Here is an 18,430-nt window from a genome sequence, read left to right as displayed (position 1 = left end):
TGATGAGACCTGTTGTCAAGCTATATCCTTTAGAATTATGGCAAGAGACTGATGTTTGTCATATCTTGAGAAAACTGATGATAAAAGCACCCGACCCGAACAGGAAAACGGCACAGGCGGCTACTGAGGCCAGAAGAGCCCTCATTCAAGCAGGACAATTATAACTGTAAATATTGCTTTTGTTTGCTGGAGTGTATCGTGACTCGAGATGGAAATCACGATAGTGTATAAAGACCAGTAAACAATCATTTATCTTTAGTTTGTAAGAGAAATATGTAAACATTATGCAGTGCAAGATGCGTAGATTATTATATATATATTGTGTGGAATTGTAGTTATAGTATAGTATTTCTTTATATTAAGTGTTTTGAAGGGTTAAATACGTTAAATGGTGGTTTAACTCTACGTAATTCTTTAACAAGTAGTTAAAGTATTGTCGTTGGTGAATGCGGGTCGCGCATGCGTGGATAGTCAGTCGTCTCCGACTGATTTGAGTCAAGAGTCCGGCAGTACCGGTTTAGTTGTTTAAGTGTGAAGGTCATCGTCGCCTTACGGTAGCTCAACATGCGAGGGGGTTAAAGGAATCAACACAACTTCAAAGAAATAATATCATCATGTATTACAGCTAAGTCTAAGAATTTATAAGTGTTTTAGGTGATAATATTGAAGGGCATGCATGCACGATAGATATTGTTACTGACAGGCATTTGTAAATGAATCAGGCTATTCTTCGGATCGTGGTATAGGAAATGACACAATGGTTTAAAGGTTAGTAATAAGTATATCTATTCCTGGTTAAATAATGGGTTGATACGATCACAAAATATGGCAATCTAAGACTTATATTTAAACACAACGCAATTTCTCGATCTATTGAACAGAAAAGAATCCTTGAAAAATCTGTTCGTGAACCTGGTAATATGCGAACCAAATTAGGGTAAGTTTGGGTTTTCATATTTATTGAATATTTTATATGTTTACTATTTTGGATTCTTTTGAGTAAAGATACTCTCATACTATGACGACTATACTTTTTATATGGCTTTTCACATGCTCTTTCCATGTAGGTGATTATTTTTTTTAATATCCAGTGCGGAGTGCTTCTGAAGTATTATCCGGGTTGCTTAAGAATTTACCGTTATTTTTGGGCGGTCGACTGTGATTAACCCACAGGGGTAAGTACTAAACACGGCGAAATACATTGGACGCCCCAATCCCTAGTGGATGTCGTATATGCGGTTACGTCCCTTGCAGTCCGTGCGGAGTTATTCTTTAGAATTACCGACAGACGTCATTAACACCACCGATACTGATACTACTTGTGTTTTAAGCCCTTATTCCACCTCCACTACATTTACTTAAGTCATTTTCTGCCTTTCGTTGGGTCCAGAATCCTAACAACTGTGGTCGTTCAATCAAGTATCTATAGGTATACACGAATCACTTCCCTTTTCATCAATGTATACAAGATTCGTTGCCCCTCTTACTACAAAGGTAAAATCCAAAAAAATAAAGGAGTAGGGGACTATGTGAACAGGCTGCCCAAATTTAGGCCTGATCTACCTAGCTGGCAATGGGCCACTCTTTTGCACCTTAATCGGTAACCTGGCGTACGTATACCACCTTAACCTCAAAAATGTTAAGACGAAACAAGTTTGGAGCAGGTATTTTCCGTACCAGCACCACCACCAAAATGAACATTTTACCGGCATTTAAGAAATAGGTCCGTTTTTAATTTATTGCACCACCCTCTGACAAACTTCGGAAATTTTAAACATTTTTGGCTTATAAGTTTTACGATATACACTGTGGCCACGAAGAGAATGAAATTTTGGCAGATCTAGGGTACTTATCCGCGGCGGCCTAGACTATGGCAGTTGCGGTTTTTCTATGCAGTTTTACCTACTGAACAAGAATTTTAAGTAATATTTATTCGGACGACTGTAATTAACACCCCCAGTAAGCTGAATTTTGAACGATTACAATGGTAGTTAGGAAAACTCTTCAACACAATTCACCAAATTTATTATATACCCTTTAAGATAAAGTTAAAAATGCTATAAAATTATCTTTTAATTCAGATTGCTTGAAGGGTTGGTTATATCTAGGGGTAATTTCCAAACTAATTTCAGCTTTTCCAACCTCACCTGTATAAACAACAAAAAGGAATATATAAAGATATGGTAAAAGAAAGGAAATTGTATAAATTTAATTTGAGAAAAGTATATATCAATAAATTGTAAATTGCATATACAATCTATATAAACTTAATAAGCAATTACCGATAATGTTGGGAGTGCTCGCCATTGTAAGAAAAAAGGAATTTACCATCGGACTAAGCCACTTCAATTAAACATATGGATAAATGATATCCTAGAAAATGAAATACATTCCGACATCAAAATAATATCATTAAGCTACAAATATAAGCAATATAATTTTATAGAATGCATTCACTATAACATTCACCCTTCGAATTAAAGCTAATATAAAGTCTTACCAATAATATAAATACGAAAGATGAACGTAGGCTGATAACCCAGGACGACCTAGCTTCACCAAATATACCTAAGCGAAAGTACTGTACAAATAGAACAAAAATATGAGGAGCTAATATCAAAATCAGTTTAATAGTACACAATATATATATCTATATCAGAGAGGAAGGAATTTATTATTATATTGGTGCTTTGAAGGCTTAAGGCAACGGATAATGATTACCATTAGACATTAAGAAACCCCTAACAATGCTTGGTTCTCACCTTTATCCATGCAAGCTAGCTCAGAGTCCAAATTAAAGGAAGTTAGTTCATGTTGAATAACTTCGTAAATGTGGAAACACTTAAATCACGTAACAACCATGGTTCGATAAAATAGCAGCACAGCACAAATTCAGTAGAGATGATAATCTTGAAGCACAAATCTAGCTGCTAAAATCTTCGTGTCCAAATACTGCCAGTGAAGCTATTGACGGTATGGTTTGCTGGGCAAGACTGAAGTGGGTATATCCATAAACCTCCCAAGTAGAGAGAAAATGGCGTGATTCAAGGCTTGTTAGCTAATTACTTAGCTTGTAAAATAAGGCCAAGCAGGACTTAGATGGTACCAAGCATACAGATGTATTTAACTAGTTATTTTAATAGTTATAGATAAAAGTCCTCCTTACTTCAATAAATACATATATACATATACTATTAAATGTAAGAAATTTAATTTCCGTTTAGTCCACGGAAGAGGATGAAGATTTTTCAAAGGTAAAAAATCTTCATCGCTGCAAATAGACATAGAATTAGAGCAACATTTTTCTTGTTCTTTCCTCACTTATCGTAGCAGCTTTTCTTTTAGGACGAGAGGAAATTTTCTTTCTAATAGCACCAGAAACATTCTTAGTATCAGTATTACAAACTATATCATCAGTAGTGTTACTCTCAAGGAAAGGAATTATTTGACTTACATGTAACTTACTAATCTTATTAGTTTTCCCTTTCAGTACAGTTACTTGGGTCACCTCTCCCAAATCATTACTTACAACTTCGCGAACTATTCCTAGGGGATAATTACTCCTTTTAGTATGTTCCTCCTTCACAAGAACTACTTCTCCTGGCTTTATCAATGCATGAGAAACCGGACGATACCTATCCTTTCGGTCTATAGCTTGATATAATAAATTACCTAGAAATTCATTATGATAAATATTAAGATTTTCTTTAACCTTGCACAACCCCTGGTAACTCCTCTCTATGTCTCTGGAAACAACATCAAAATCTGGATCCTGAGGAATGCTCTGCAATTCAGTAATCAAATTTAAGGAAGACAGTTCATATCCTCTGATCAAATGTTCAGGGGTAATTGGTTCAGGAAGAGAATCTTGACTATCATTTCTAACAGTTTCCTTAAAAGCTATGGGACGTCTATTAGCAAGATGGATCACATTACATACTAAAAATTCAAAATCAGAATAGGATAAAAGGTTATTCTTTATTGCTCCAAATATTAACCTTTTTACCATTTTAACACACACCTCAACCATAGATCCCAACTGACTAGCACCTTTACAATATTGTTGAAAGGAAAGAGGGGCAACATTATTTTCTTCGAAATAAAGCAAAGTTTCTGGATCCCTGATAAATGAGGCAATAACATTAGCTCCGGCTACAAGCTGCGATCCCTGATCACTAATGCATAACTGAGGGATCCCATACTCCAAGCAATGCATCTGAAAAGCTCTTAAAAAATCACTTACATTTAAACTTTTAAGTATCTTCATATTAATTACTCTTGACCACGTTTAAGTCAAACATAATAACCATACTTTCTGCGTCCCACCACTAACTTTAACAGAAAATGGACCAAGATAATCTATAAATATATTGGCAAAAGGTACATTAGGTGGATCACAAAGGAAATATCTATAGGAATTCTGATTAAGTTTCATGTTACGACTATTGAACCGACGATAATGAATACACTGCTTCAAAGCTTTCTTAACAGTAGAAAAATTTTTGGGTATGAAATAATTTCTTCTTAATTCGGTCACGGCATAACAACCAGAATGAAGTAATTTATCATGAGCATTCATTATAATAAGTCTTGTGAGATTACTATCATTAGGCAGTAGAATAGGAAACTTATCTTTGTTTAAAGACCATTTCTTAAATCTACTTCTTACTCTAAGCAAACCTTGCTCATCAAAAAATATGTTAAACTTTGTCACAATAGAAGGAATGTCTTTAATAGGCACAGAAACTTGTCTGAAATACTCAAAAACTTCAGGAAAATATTTCTTCTGCTCACAAGATATCAATAAATTAATGGCTTGAGTAAAGAAAGGAGTACTAGAATCATCATTATCACACTTCAACCCTGCTCTAACTTTCCATTTCTGGACACACATCAAAACTCTCCGATATACTAGCACTAGTCTCCTAAAACTGGAAAACCTGTCAATCTCAATGAGAGGCTCAGCACTGGACAAAAGCACAGAAAGACACTGGGAACAATTGCTCTCTTCACCATTTTCAAATGCTGGTATTGTGACTGATAGCTCTGGAATATTGGCTTCATCCAAACTTGGTCCTGAAAAATAATTTGAATTCATAAGCTGATTATACGACACACATCGTCACCAAATCTGCAGGATTTGCATTACCAGAAACAAATTTAAAAGTAACAGGAAACATTTCACACTTTCTCTGAATATTATGAATCCTGTTGCGAACAAATGTTGTGTGTTTATTCATTTTATCTAGTTTAGATGAAGATGCATTAGGCCAATGTAAAGCACAAATGGAATCTGTATATAAAGTCATATTTACAATCTGTAGAGGCTTCATGCAATGTGACCCAGGCAAGTCATTGAAAATTTCCATAGCACATTCTATTCCTAAACTTATTGCATTTAACTCAAGAGCTGGCATCGACTTGCCGTCTAGCTGATTATTAACTAGTCTATTCTTGGCATGAACGAAGCTAAGCTTATTGGTTTCATTATGAAGCAGATAAATGACACACCCATATATATCACGACTGGCATCAGTAAACACTACAATACTATATTTACCATTACGAGGACCAACAAATCTAGAAATACGTAAAGGTGCTGCTCTGTTACACTGCTTTGAAATATTTTGCCATTCCTTCTGCAACTCCTGAGATAGTATTTGATCCCATCCAAGTTTCTTTCGACACTGTAATTTATGCATAAATAATCTGCACCTGTTAAATAATGGCATATTAAATCCAAAGATATCGAACTGGGAAGCAATAGTTTGCAATATGGACCTTTTAGTCTTAGCTTCAGTATTTAGATTAAGGGGCTTTGTGAATATTTCATCTGAGCACCTATCCCATGTTAGACCAAACAGTATTTATTTCAGGGGTGACTACTTTATTCTCTACATCAATTTCATCCTGTAAATCCTTATCATTAGTGACAATCTGTTGAATCTTTAAATTGTATGGCTCAAAAATACATGGAAGCTGTTTATAAGCCCAATATAAACGCTCTGAATCATTAAAAGTTACAGCTCCATTATCCATATATATAAGTGAATATAATGAATGCTTCAATTCAGACAACATTGACTGGTCAGATGCTTGTGCAACTAATATGTAATACAGACACATCATAAGCAAAAATGGGCTGCATCTTAAACCAAATGGAAGCCTAACATTCTTAAATGCAACCAAGGAAAAATCTCCCTTGCTAACATTTGCTCCCTTGCTAACATTTCTGTACCAGTAAAACCGTAATCTAGCTTGGTCAGCCTCACTTAAAGCAAGCATATTAAACGCCTTCTGCAAATCAAAAACTAACAAACTCTTATCAAACCGTAAATTAAGGAAAGATGATGACAATTTCGGATTCAAAATAGGTCCTGAAAACATACACTGGTTATGTGATAAAGATATGCTTTTAGAAGATTCCTTGAGATTAGACAAAAACACTACCCTACATTTAGTCGATTCTCTGTCTGGCTTGAAAATAGGCATATGAGGCAAGAAAGAGAAGTAGGGATGTTCAGCCTTGTAAACCTCCAAATCATATATTGGCTCAATGATACCCAACTTCATCTGCTCTTTAAAAGTTTGATCAACTAATTGTAAATGTCCTTTATTCTTACTGAGCTTCTTAAGGTTTGACTTAAGTATGAGCTTAGATAACACCTCATTTTTAGAAAGTAAATGAGACACACTGGTATTCCATGACAAAGGAACTTCTATCCTTCGATCAGATCTTTTACTAATCTGTTTTAAAGTAAATTCAGTTAACTTTTCGTCAAGGTCTGTACTAGTTCCACAATAATTGGTTTGATCATAATTCAAGAAATACTTGCACTCAGATTCGAGAATTTGATCAGTGGCACGCTGCAATTGTCCCTCCAAAATATTACCCTTATCATTAAGGACTGAAAAAAAATGTATTAGTAGTAAACCCTGATAGGCAATTCTCTTCCAAAATAGCAACACTATTGCTAAGAAAAAATGAATTACTATAAACATGATATTGTAATGATACAATAAAGTTTGTTCATACTTACCTGGCAGATATATATATAGCTGTATTTTCCGAAGTCCGACAGAAATTAAAAAATTTACGACACACGTAGTGGGAGTCAGGTGGTTAGTACCCATTCCCGCCGCTGGGAGGCGTGTATCAGGAACCATTCCCACTTTCTATTCATAATTTATTTCCACTGTCTCCTGAGGGGAGGTGGGTGGGTACTTACATTATATATATCTGCCAGGTAAGTATGAACAAACTTTATTGTATCATTACAATATCATTTTGTTCACGAAACTTACCTGTCAGATATATATATAGCTGAATCCCACCTTTGGTGGTGGGAAGAGACAGAATAGAATTTTAGGAAACATATACATGCAGATAATTGAGATCTTGGTTCCTTACCTGTTAGCATAGCTAGCTTCGTGGTTACTGCCACGTAAGTCTTGCTTGTGCTACTAGAGTTGCCAGCGAGGTAGATACCTATAAGCTGGTGCACTCAAGATGATCTGTCAACGGGGGCGTGACCTCGATGTGACTAGACCATTGACCATACAATGAGGGCAACGAAGTAAAAAACCACCTGCCCTAGTCTACCAAAGGTATCCCACTAAACTAGACTAAAGAAGGGAGATCCGCCTCGGGCGGTCGACCCCACAACCAAAACACACACAAAGAACCAATTAAAAGCTCACCTAACCACTAAAGGAAAGGATGAGTGCTACCTCCTGCCCCCAAAACAGTGTCTGCAGCGACGTATGGTCCAAGCGACGAGCAATGTTCGTATGTCGCTTTCACCTCCCGCAGGTAGTGTGAAGCGAACACAGAGTTGCTCCGCCAATATGTGGCACTCAAATGTCACTGAGTGCCATATTTCTGTGAAAGGCTATCGAGGTCGAAATAGCCCTCACCTCGTGGGCATTCACTTTTAAAAGCTTCATGTCACTATCACTACATGTGGAATGAGCTTCCTTAATGGTGTCTCTCAAGAAGAAAGAAAGCGCATTCTTTGACATGGGAAGATCAGGCTTCTTAACAGAGCACCACAAGTTGCCCGAAGGTCCTCTACAGTCCTTCGTTCTGTCTAAATAGAATTTGAGAGCCCTGACAGGGCACAGGACACTCTCTGGCTCACTACCCACGATCTCTGTCAAACCCTTGATTTCAAATGTCTTGGGCCAAGGGTTGGAAGGATTTTCGTTCTTTGCTAAGAACATAGGGCTTAAAGAACAAACTGCATCAGAGTTCTTAAACCCAACATGCTTGCTTATTGCCTGGATCTCACTAACTCTCTTCGCCGTCGCCAGAGCAGTTAGAAAAAGTGTCTTCCTTGTAAGGTTTCTAAGCGAAGCTAAGTTGAGCGGTTCAAAATCACTGGACATCAAAAACTTTAGAACAATGTCTTAAGTTCCAAGAAGGAACTCTTGGTTGAGATACCTTCGAAGTCTCGAAAGACTTCAGGAGATCATGAAGGTCTCTGTTATATGCTAAGTCCAGCCCTCTATGCCTAAAGACTACAGAAAGCACACTTCTGTAGCCTTTTATCGTAGGCACCACTAAGCGAACTTCATTCCTCAAGTAGAGAAGGAAGTCTGCGATCTGGCTCACAGAGGTAGAGGTGGAGGAAATGCCTTTCTTCCTGCACCAGCTCCGAAAAACAGCCCACTTGGATTGGTATACGGCAATAGAAGAAGGTCTCCTTGCCGTTGCGATCGCTTTAGCCACAGGTCTTGAAAACCCCTCGCTCTGGCCAACTTCTTCGGATAGTCTGAACGCAGTCCAGACTCAGAGCGGGGAGGTTTTTGTGATACCTCTCGAAGTGGGGCTGTTTGAGTAATAATCTATCCTTGGAGGCAGAGTCCTCGGAAAGTCTACTAGAAAAAACATGACCTCTGTGAACCAGTCGTCGCTGGCCAGAAGGGGGCGATGAGAGTCTCCTCGCTCCCTCTGATGCCGCGAATTTCCTTATTACTTCCCCTAGGATCTTGAACGGGGGAAAGGAAAGGGCATATACGTCTAGTCCCGTCCAGTCCCAAAGAAGGGGCGTCTACTGCTACTGCTCCTGGGTCTAGCAACTGGTGAGCAGTTACAGCGGGAGTCTCGTTGTCCTGGAAGTTGCGAAGATGTCTACGAGAGGACATCCCCATAACTTCCACAACCTCTGGCATACTTCCCTGATGAAGGGTCCACTCCGTCGGCCAGAAGTTGACCTTGTCGACCTGAGCAGATCTGCACGGACGTTTTCTACTCCTGATACGAATCTCGTCAGGATAGAGACGTCGTGCGCCTTCGCCCATAACAGGATCTCTTTTGCAAGGAAGAACAGGGATCGAGAGTGGGTTCCTCCCTGTTTCTTGAGGTATGCCAGGGCTGTGGTGTGTCCGAGTTGATCTGCACCACATTGCCGGAGACTTCGTCCTGAAAGAACTGGAGCGCCAGATGAACTGCTGCCAGCTCCTTGAGGTTTATGTGCCAGGACACCTGTTCCCCTCTCCAGGTGCCTGACACTTCCTCCCCCCCCAGTGTTGCTCCCCACCCCGCGGAAGACGCGTCGGAAAACAACACTAGGTCGGGGCTCTGAAGCTTGAGGGAAAGACCCTCTGCGAGCTTCAAACGGGTCGGTCCACCATCTTAGATGTTCCTTTACCTCTTCCGCTATACCAGAATCGATTCCAAATTGTTTTGGTGCTTCCAATTTGTCCGACAGGAAGACTTGAAGAGGTCTGAGGTGCAACCTCCCTAGGAAACAAACTTCTCCAGTGAGGAAATGGTCCCCAGCAGACTCATCCATTCCCTCACCGAGCATGATTCTTTCCCCAGAAAGGTTGACACTTTGCTTAGGCAATCTAGTTGTCGCCCCTGGGACGGAAAAGCCCGAAAAGCCACTGAGTCCATCTGAATCCCCAGATAGACTAAAGACTGAGAAGGGGTCAGATGTGACTTTTCGAGGTTCACCAGAAGCCCCAGGGGACTTCGTTAACCGACAAGGTCGTGTGAAGGTCCTCCAGACACCGGTCTTTCGAAGAGGCTCGTACGAGCCAGTCGTCTAGGTAGAGAGAGATTCCTGACTTTGGAAAGATGAAGCCACCTCGCAATGTTCTTCATCAGTAGGGTGAATACCATCGGAGCAGTGCTGAGTCCGAAGCAGAGAGCCCTGAATTGAAACACTTTTCCTTTCAGGACAAACCGCAGGTATTTCCTGGACTGGGGGTGGATGGGGACGTGGAAATACGCATCCTGGAGATCTAGTGAAGCCATCCGATCCCCCGGTCTTAAGGCTCCCATCACTGACTGAGGTGTCTCCATCTTGAACCTCTGCTTGATGACAAAGAGGTTCAGGTTGCTGACATCGAGTACCGGTCGCCATTCCCCCGACTGCTTTGGCACCAGGAACAGTCAGTTGTAAAATCCGGGGGAATTCAGGTCGGAGACCTGTTCTACGGCGTGTTTCACGATCATCTGATCTAGCAGATCGTAAAGCACTTGTTGCTTTTCTCCCCGATAAAAAGGTGACATGTCCCTGGGTGTCGTAGACAGCGGGGGTGGTTTCAGGAACGGGATCCGGTAACCATTCTTTAAGAGGTCCAAGGACCATTTGTCCGCACCTCTTTCTTCCCAGGCTTGCGCAAAAAGCTGAAGCCTGGCTCCAACCGGTGACTGAAGGACTTCTGTTTCACTTCTAGTTCTTGGCAAGCGCAGTGGCTCTGCCTCTGGAAGTGCCTCTTCCTCGAGGGGCTGGTCTCGAGGAAGAACTACCTCGAAAGGGCTTAGATTTCTTGAGAATCGAAACTCCCGAGGACGAAGGAACCGCAGGTCTCCTTGAAGATTGTGCGAGGAGATCTTGCGTGGCCTTCTTCTGTAGGCTGGTAGCAATGTATTTTACCATAGCCTGGGGGAAGAGATGATCCGAAAAAGGAGCGAAGAGCAAATCTGCCTTTTGTGACGGAGAGACAGATTTAGCTGTAAAATTGCAAAACAGGGATCTCTTCTTCAAGAGCCCTGTGCAAAAGTGAGCTGTAAGCTCCTCCGAACCATCTCTGACGGCCTTGTCCATACACGACATTACGCTGGACAGCTCCCCCAGACTAATCGAGTCGGAACTCCTAGACTTGGCATCCAGAACTCCCAGACACCAATCTAGAAAGTTAAAGACCTCTAACGTCCGAAAGAGGCCTTTAAGGTGGTGCTCCATTTCCGTAGTAGACCAGGAAACTTTCGAAGAGGACAGGCGAGACCTCCTCGAGGCATCCACAATGCTTGGCGTGTCCCCTTGGGCTGGAACGAGGGAAGTCTAATTACCTACGTCTCTCCCTTCCTCCGTACCAAATGCCAGCTTTCCCACCAAGCTCGAAGGGGGGCCAGGGCAAAAGAAGTCTTTCCCTGAGCTGACGAGGGAAGTCTAATACCTACGTCTTCTCCCGTCTCGTACCAAATGCCAGCTTTCCCACCAAGTCCTTCGAAGGTGGCAGGGCAAAAAAGAAGTTCTTTTTTCCTGAGACTTCCTTTTCTCCATCCAGTCATGGACTTTACGAAGAGCCCTCTTAGTCGAAAGGGACTTCTTCATTCTGACAAATGCTGAGACCTTGTTGATCTTGGAAGAAGAAAGTTGCGAGGGAGGAGAGCGAGGAGCTTCCGGATGAAAAGTATCTCCAAACTCCGATTGAAGAAGGCGGGTCAATACCTGGTAGTCAGAAGAGACCGCCGCCAAAGGTTTCTCATCATCAACTTCAACCGAAGCGTCGCTAACCTCTGCTTCCGACACAGGTGAAGTCGGAGGAAGTAAGGCTGAACTAAGACTATCTGGTCTAAGTTTCCAAGAGGAGCGTTGCTGTGAAGTGGAAGGCAAAGCTGACTCCTTAATAGAAACTCCGATTGTCTCTCTAAGACCCGAAGTAACTTGCAAAGTCTCATCAAAAACAGGTGGGTGACGACGAAAATCGACATCCTCGTCCACCTGAGCTTCCGCTGGCGCGCACCTGGCGTCCACTGGCGCACACCTGGCGTCCACTGGCGCTCACCTGGCTGCTACTAGCGCGGGATTGGCGTCCACTCGCGCGCTGCTGGCATCCGCTGGCGCACGCTTGGCGTCCACTGGCGTGCGTATGACGTTCACTAAAGCGCGCTTAACATCTCGTGCGCGCTCTGCTTCCGCCGGTGCACTCTTAGAAGCCACTGGCGCTCGCTTGGCTTCCGACTGAGCGTCAAGATCCTGAACTTGCACCGAAGCGTCCACGCAAATATCGAGATCTCGCACCGCAAGTTTACGAGCGGGTAATACCGCTTCATGCGCAGAGCATGTAAATTCCTCTTCACGTCCTCTAGAGAGCCGCTGGGGAGTCGCACGAACTCTAGCAGGCGAAGAAAGTGGAGAGATAAACGAGCGAGGAGAAGGAGAGGGAGACCTTCTAGATCTCTTCACAGGAAGACGGTCATCCTTTCTCCTGGGACGTGGTTGCGTCCCTCTCTTAGAAAGAGCAAGTTGTTGCTGCAAAGAGCGCAGGATCTTCTCAGTAGGAGAGGATTCCTTGTCAGGTGACGGGCTGATCCTGTGAGAAGGCGAGTAGACGCCTTCTTCCTTCTCCCAGGAACTGCCGTTGAACGCGCTCGGGAGCGACTGGGGCGCTCAACAAAGTCTTCATCCGATGACTCCTTACGTTTCTTCTGTGGCGGGAAGGCTGCGAACATACTCTCAGGCGAAGATCGCCGCTCGAGAGCAAAAACTGGATGTGAAGCGTCACGATCACCAACGCTCCTTTTCAGCGGGCATGAAACAGACTGAGAGCTCCACCCCTTGTGCGGGGAGGAAGCCTCTGAAGAAGAGAAACACACTTTCAGGAGACGTGCACACGCACGCTCCTTGGCAGTCTGGGTAGCGTTAACAGATACTGCCGAAGGCACGTCAGATCGGTGGGCGTTCCCCGTAACCCTCCTGCGGCTTTCGACATGCCCTCTCCCTGAAACCTGGGAGTCTGGCAGCGGTCTAGGCCTAGAGGCGAAATGGGGCCGATCTGACGCACCCTCCACAAACGAAGGAGCACTGTCACTGCACTTTGCACCCTCACTTTTGCCTTTTAAGGCGAGCACTTTAGATTCTAAATTACGAATCGACTCTAAGATAAGCGTAAGGGTATTACCCTCCACAGACACGGTTTCAGGGCCCGAAGGCAACACTACAGGGTTAGGAGTAGTGATTAAAGGAGGGTTAGTAGGAGAAACATGAACTTCCCGACTTTTAAACTACCTGAAACGCTCCTGGAGGTAAGACCTCCTTAACCTATCCCGTTCAAGCTTACGAAGATAGGACTCATACGCTCTCCATCCAGAATCAGAAAGACACTCACATTCCTTGCAGCGACTTTCATACATACAATCATGCTCCCTTACACAAAGTATGAGGGTCTACTGATGCTTTCAGTAGCCTACCTCGACAATCACTCTTGGTACAAAACCTGGCGCTAGCCGAACTAGAACCAGACATCTTATTTAAAGAGAAATCAAGCCAAAATCAATCAAATCCACAATTAACGGGTGCCTAGCCACGGATCCAAAAGTTAAGATACCAAAAAAGCAAAAAGGGGTACTTATAGTAGCCAAGTTTCCTAAATTCAAGACGGAGGTGCTGAAAACTGTGTTTACAACCCCGGCGACAGAAAAATTATGAATAGAAAATGGGAATGGTTCCTGATACCCGCCTCCCAGCAGCGGGAATGGGTACTAACCACCTGACTCCCACTACGTGTGTCGTAAGTTTTTTAATTTCTGTCGGACTTCGGAAAATACAGCTATATATATATCTGACAGGTAAGTTTCGTGAACAAAATGGAAATTAGAACAATTAGCTTCCTTACTTACTGATAATCAAGCTTCCAATCCACCATCTGCACCTCTCAAATTTGCAAGCAAAGCTTCAATATTACCAGTGAGCATTATTCCTACCTTAGATTCAATGTACACAGAGGGACTCACATTACCAATCACTATCTCTTTTCCCGTTAAGCAACTGAAAGAATATGTGCCCAGCAAAAGATGCACATTATCAATTTTCCTCAAATTACTATTCAACAACTTATCAGCAAGAACTGCCACAATTGCCACAATATGCTCCACCGAATCTCCAATCCTAAGAGGCATCTCAATAACTTTAGTACAGTACTTTTTACTCTCATTAAATCCCTTGACAGTGAGCTCAATGTTTGAGTGAACAATTTTAAACTTATGTGAATTTGCTAATCTAGCAGACACAAATGTACTCTGAGAACCACTGTCCTTCAAACCCCTATAGACACTATCATTGCCCTCAAGAGCAAAAGTAAATGTGGGCAATATGGAATTCGTAGAGTACTGTTGTGTTACAGCAACTCCCCTGCTAGCCTCCTGTTTGGCATTAGAATTATGTTTATTAGTCCGAGATGATCCACCCCATGAAGATTCTGAAACACAAAGGTAACTCATGTGATAACCATTACAATTTATGCAACGCTTTTTAAACCTAAACCTACACTCGCTAGACACATGGTTTAACATTCCACATTTTACACAACCTCCGAAAGACTCAATTATGTGAACTTTTTCTGCAGGAGTAGAGAATCTCTGACATTTATTAACAATGATTAGTTTCCTTACTACCACTTCTACTACAAAAAAAGACAGTTTGGTTCAGAAGATTTACTTTCCATTATTTTGGTTTTAACGGCCAAACTAGCAGTTCTGTCTTTAACAGGAGTATTTCTGAACTTAATCTCTTGAGGAGTTTTACCTTTAGAACTTTCGTACGTCTTACTAGCATTGAAAAAATGCTCATGAATATCATCCAAAGAGGGGTGAGTTTTTGTGGTGATTTGAACCAAGTGACTCTTGAAATTATCATTAATACCACGCCAAGCAAAAAACCTCGTAAACTCATTAGCATCAATTTTTAACGTCCTAACAGCCTCACAAATAGTTCTCAGATTTGAGATAAATATGAAAGGATCATCCTTCTCTCCAAGCTTAAGATTCAACAATTTTCTGGATGGTAGAATTTATTCTAGCTTCTTTAGAAGCAAAAGCTGAAACCAACAACTCCTTGGCATCTTTATAAGATTGCTTGTCAGCTTCTAAGCTATACAACAAATACTTAGCCCTACCATCTATTTGCTGTTTTAGTAAAAGCAACAAATCCCTATCTGGATAACTAAATGCACTGGTTGTGTTTTCAAACTCAGTTATGAACCTTAAAAAATCTTCCCCTTCTCTACTGCTAAACTTTGGAAGAGGAGCTGTGGGCTGCTTAAGCAAGCTTCTAGCAGTATCAGTTACATTAGAATGAGGATTTGCGGAAACATCAAGCAAGGGTAATAACCTTTCAATTTTATCCAAATAATCTTGACATGATTTTAATTCCGCTTCCAAATCAGCCTCAACTACAGTTTCTCTACTAAAAAATTTCTCAGCTAGAATCTTACTATCGAGATCAGACAACTTTTCCTTATAGTGTAAGAGAATACCTCTCTCAGACAAACGCTCAGAGGGATTAAAGGAATCATAATTACTAACATTATTAAAACATTCAGTGACCTTTTTCCTAATAGTCTTCCGCTGACCTACAAATATCTGTAACTTATCCATATCTAACAAAATATAACAAGCTAGAAAAGAAAATTAATTATTGGACTCTGGGCAACCCTCAAACACAAGAAAATTACTCCGGCAAACTCGGCAGTCTCCATCAAAGCCCCACGTTGGGCGCCATAAGCTGAACTTTGAACGATTACAATGGTAGTTAGGAAAAATCTTCAACACAATTCACCAAATTTATTATACCCATAAAAGAGAAGTAAAAAATGCTATAAATTATCTATTCAGATTGCTTGAAGGAGGTTATATCTAGGTGTAATTTCCAAACTAATTTCAGCTTTTCCAACCTCACCTGTATAAACAAAAAGGAATATATAAAGATATGGTAAAAGAAAGGAAATTTTATAAATTTAATTTGAGAAAAGTATATATCAATAAATCGTAAATTGCATATACAATCTATATAAACTTAATAAGCAATTACCGATAATGTTGGGAGTGCTCGCCATTGTAAGAAAAAAGGAATTTACCATCGGACTAAGCCACTTCAATTAAACATATGGATAAATGATATCCTAGAAAATGAAATACATTCCGACATCAAAATAATATCATTAAGCTATAAATATAAGCAATATAATTTTATAGAATGCATTCACTATAACATTCACCCTTCGAATTAAAGCTAATATAAAGTCTTACCAATAATATAAATACGAAAGATGAACGTAGGCTGATAACCCAGGACGACCTAGCTTCACCAAATATACCTAAGCGAAAGTACTGTACAAATAGAACAAATAAATATGAGGAGTTAATATCAAAATTAGTTTAATAGTACACAATATATATATCTATATCAGAGAGGAAGGAATTTATTATTATATTGGTGCTTTGAAGGCTTAAGGCAACGGATAATGATTACCATTAGACATTAAGAAACCCCTAACAATGCTTGGTTCTCACCTTTATCCATGCAAGCTAGCTCAGAGTCCAAATTAAAGGAAGTTAGTTCATGTTGAATAACTTCGTAAATGTGGAAACACTTAAATCACGTAACAACCATGGTTCGATAAAATAGCAGCACAGCACAAATTCAGTAGAGATGATAATCTTGAAGCACAAATCTAGCTGCTAAAATCTTCGTGTCCAAATACTGCCAGTGAAGCTATTGACGGTATGGTTTGCTGGGCAAGACTGAAGTGGGTATATCCATAAACCTCCCAAGTAGAGAGAAAATGGCGTGATTAGAAGGCTTGTTAGCTAATTACTTAGCTCGTAATAAGCAAGCAGGACTTAGATGGTACCAAGCATACAAATGTATTTAACTATTTATTTTAATAGTTATAGATAAAAGTCCTCCTTACTTCAATAAATACATATACTAATAAATGTAAGAAATTTAATTTCCGTTTAAATACGGCGAAATACATTGGACGGCCCCTAATCCCTAGTGGATGTCGTATCCGCGGTTACGTTCCTTGCAGTCCGTGCGGACTGCTTCTGTAGAAATACGTTTTTGGCAGATTAAGTTACCGATTAGTCGGTCTCCAAAAACACGTGCATATGAACGATCCTAGGATACATACTTCATACAAAAGGGGCATAAAATACCCGGCCAGGGAAATTACTTAGGTAAGGTTAGGTTAAGCTAAGGAAAATTTTTTTTTTTGGGAGGGGGGACTTTTTTGGAAAAAAAACAATCCCCTGAATCAGCAGTGACCCGATTTGGCCTTGGCACGGACCACCATGATGAAAATTCGGAAGTTCCACAAAATATTTAATATTCACTTCCATTTTCATTGTATTTACAAAGCCTTGTTCCAGTAACGCCTCCTAATTATTTGATCCAAATTCATGCATTTTTTATGATCCTGTGACTACAATCCACGAAAACTTCACAAAAAGCCGGTTGTGAAAATCACCCAATTCTCGTAAAATTTCATCTATTGCAACACAGAATCTGTATTAAAATTATTGCCGAGACTTTATTCAAAATCGTAAAATAGGCGACTTGCCGGCTTTTCAATCCCTTCAACAGGTAAATATTCCCTACCTTGTTCGACTAGCTTGACAAGGACACCTGCACACAACGAAAGTCTAACATCAAAGACAGTGACCACTGACGAAGAGTTCCAACACTTCCCTCTTAACCTTTTCCAAAAATTCGCGCTTTTGTTTCATCAACTTCTATTCGTGTTTTACAAAAATGTTCCAGTGTTATCATCAAGTTTTACTAGATACTTAAATCATAATAAAACTGGAAATTTTGAATACAAAAAACTGACTTCAAGCAAACGTCATTTTGACTTGATAGGAGACTTTGAATATACCTTTCCGTGAGGCTTATTAGAGGAGAATTATTCATAAAGTACTTTACAGAGAAAAATATAATAAATTATTAGACTACAAATGTGAAAACTTTTCAGACATTTAAAACTTAAATAGGACAAATTAATCAAAAGAAAAAGTTGTGGTTATATAATTTAAAGAAAAACTGGCAATCAAACATGCCCCGTCTGATGAATCAGAAGTATTGATATATACGTGTGGGTCACCAACAATAAACGTCAAATAAATAAAAGCAAATATAAATAATGCAATTTCAATTTTGTTAGTGGATTATCCGAGCATCCGTCAACTTTGATGTCAGATTATTATCATTTATCGCTAATTAATATCACTTATCCTTATATTTAATTTGATCACAATTCAATCAACTTGTTTTGAGTATAAGCTACATTTGACTAACCTTCCCAAGCATAGTAACTTACATTTCAAAGCAAGAGCCTCTGCTGGCATAAGGCCTACTCAAAAATGTTAAAACATCTTTAATAATTGTAAACCTAACTGACGACTCCTACAAAC

At 40.4% G+C, this 18,430-nt stretch overlaps 1 long non-coding RNA gene across 1 annotated transcript in view; it reads right to left on the bottom strand.

The window, feature by feature from the left end:
- LOC135225501 (uncharacterized) overlaps window positions 1–17,673 on the bottom strand; it is a 34,978-nt gene extending 17,305 nt beyond the window's left edge. The window contains exon 1 of the long non-coding RNA XR_010317012.1: window positions 17,619–17,673. This is a non-coding gene — a long non-coding RNA (uncharacterized LOC135225501). The remainder of the gene's footprint in view (window positions 1–17,618) is intronic.
- Window positions 17,674–18,430: the final 757 nt, after the last annotated feature.

Source organism: Macrobrachium nipponense, chromosome 13 (genome assembly GCF_015104395.2).
Source record: "Macrobrachium nipponense isolate FS-2020 chromosome 13, ASM1510439v2, whole genome shotgun sequence".
Lineage (NCBI taxonomy): Eukaryota > Metazoa > Arthropoda > Malacostraca > Decapoda > Palaemonidae > Macrobrachium > Macrobrachium nipponense.
Note: the sequence above shows the minus strand (reverse complement) of the source record. Positions and strands in the feature narration are given on the sequence as shown.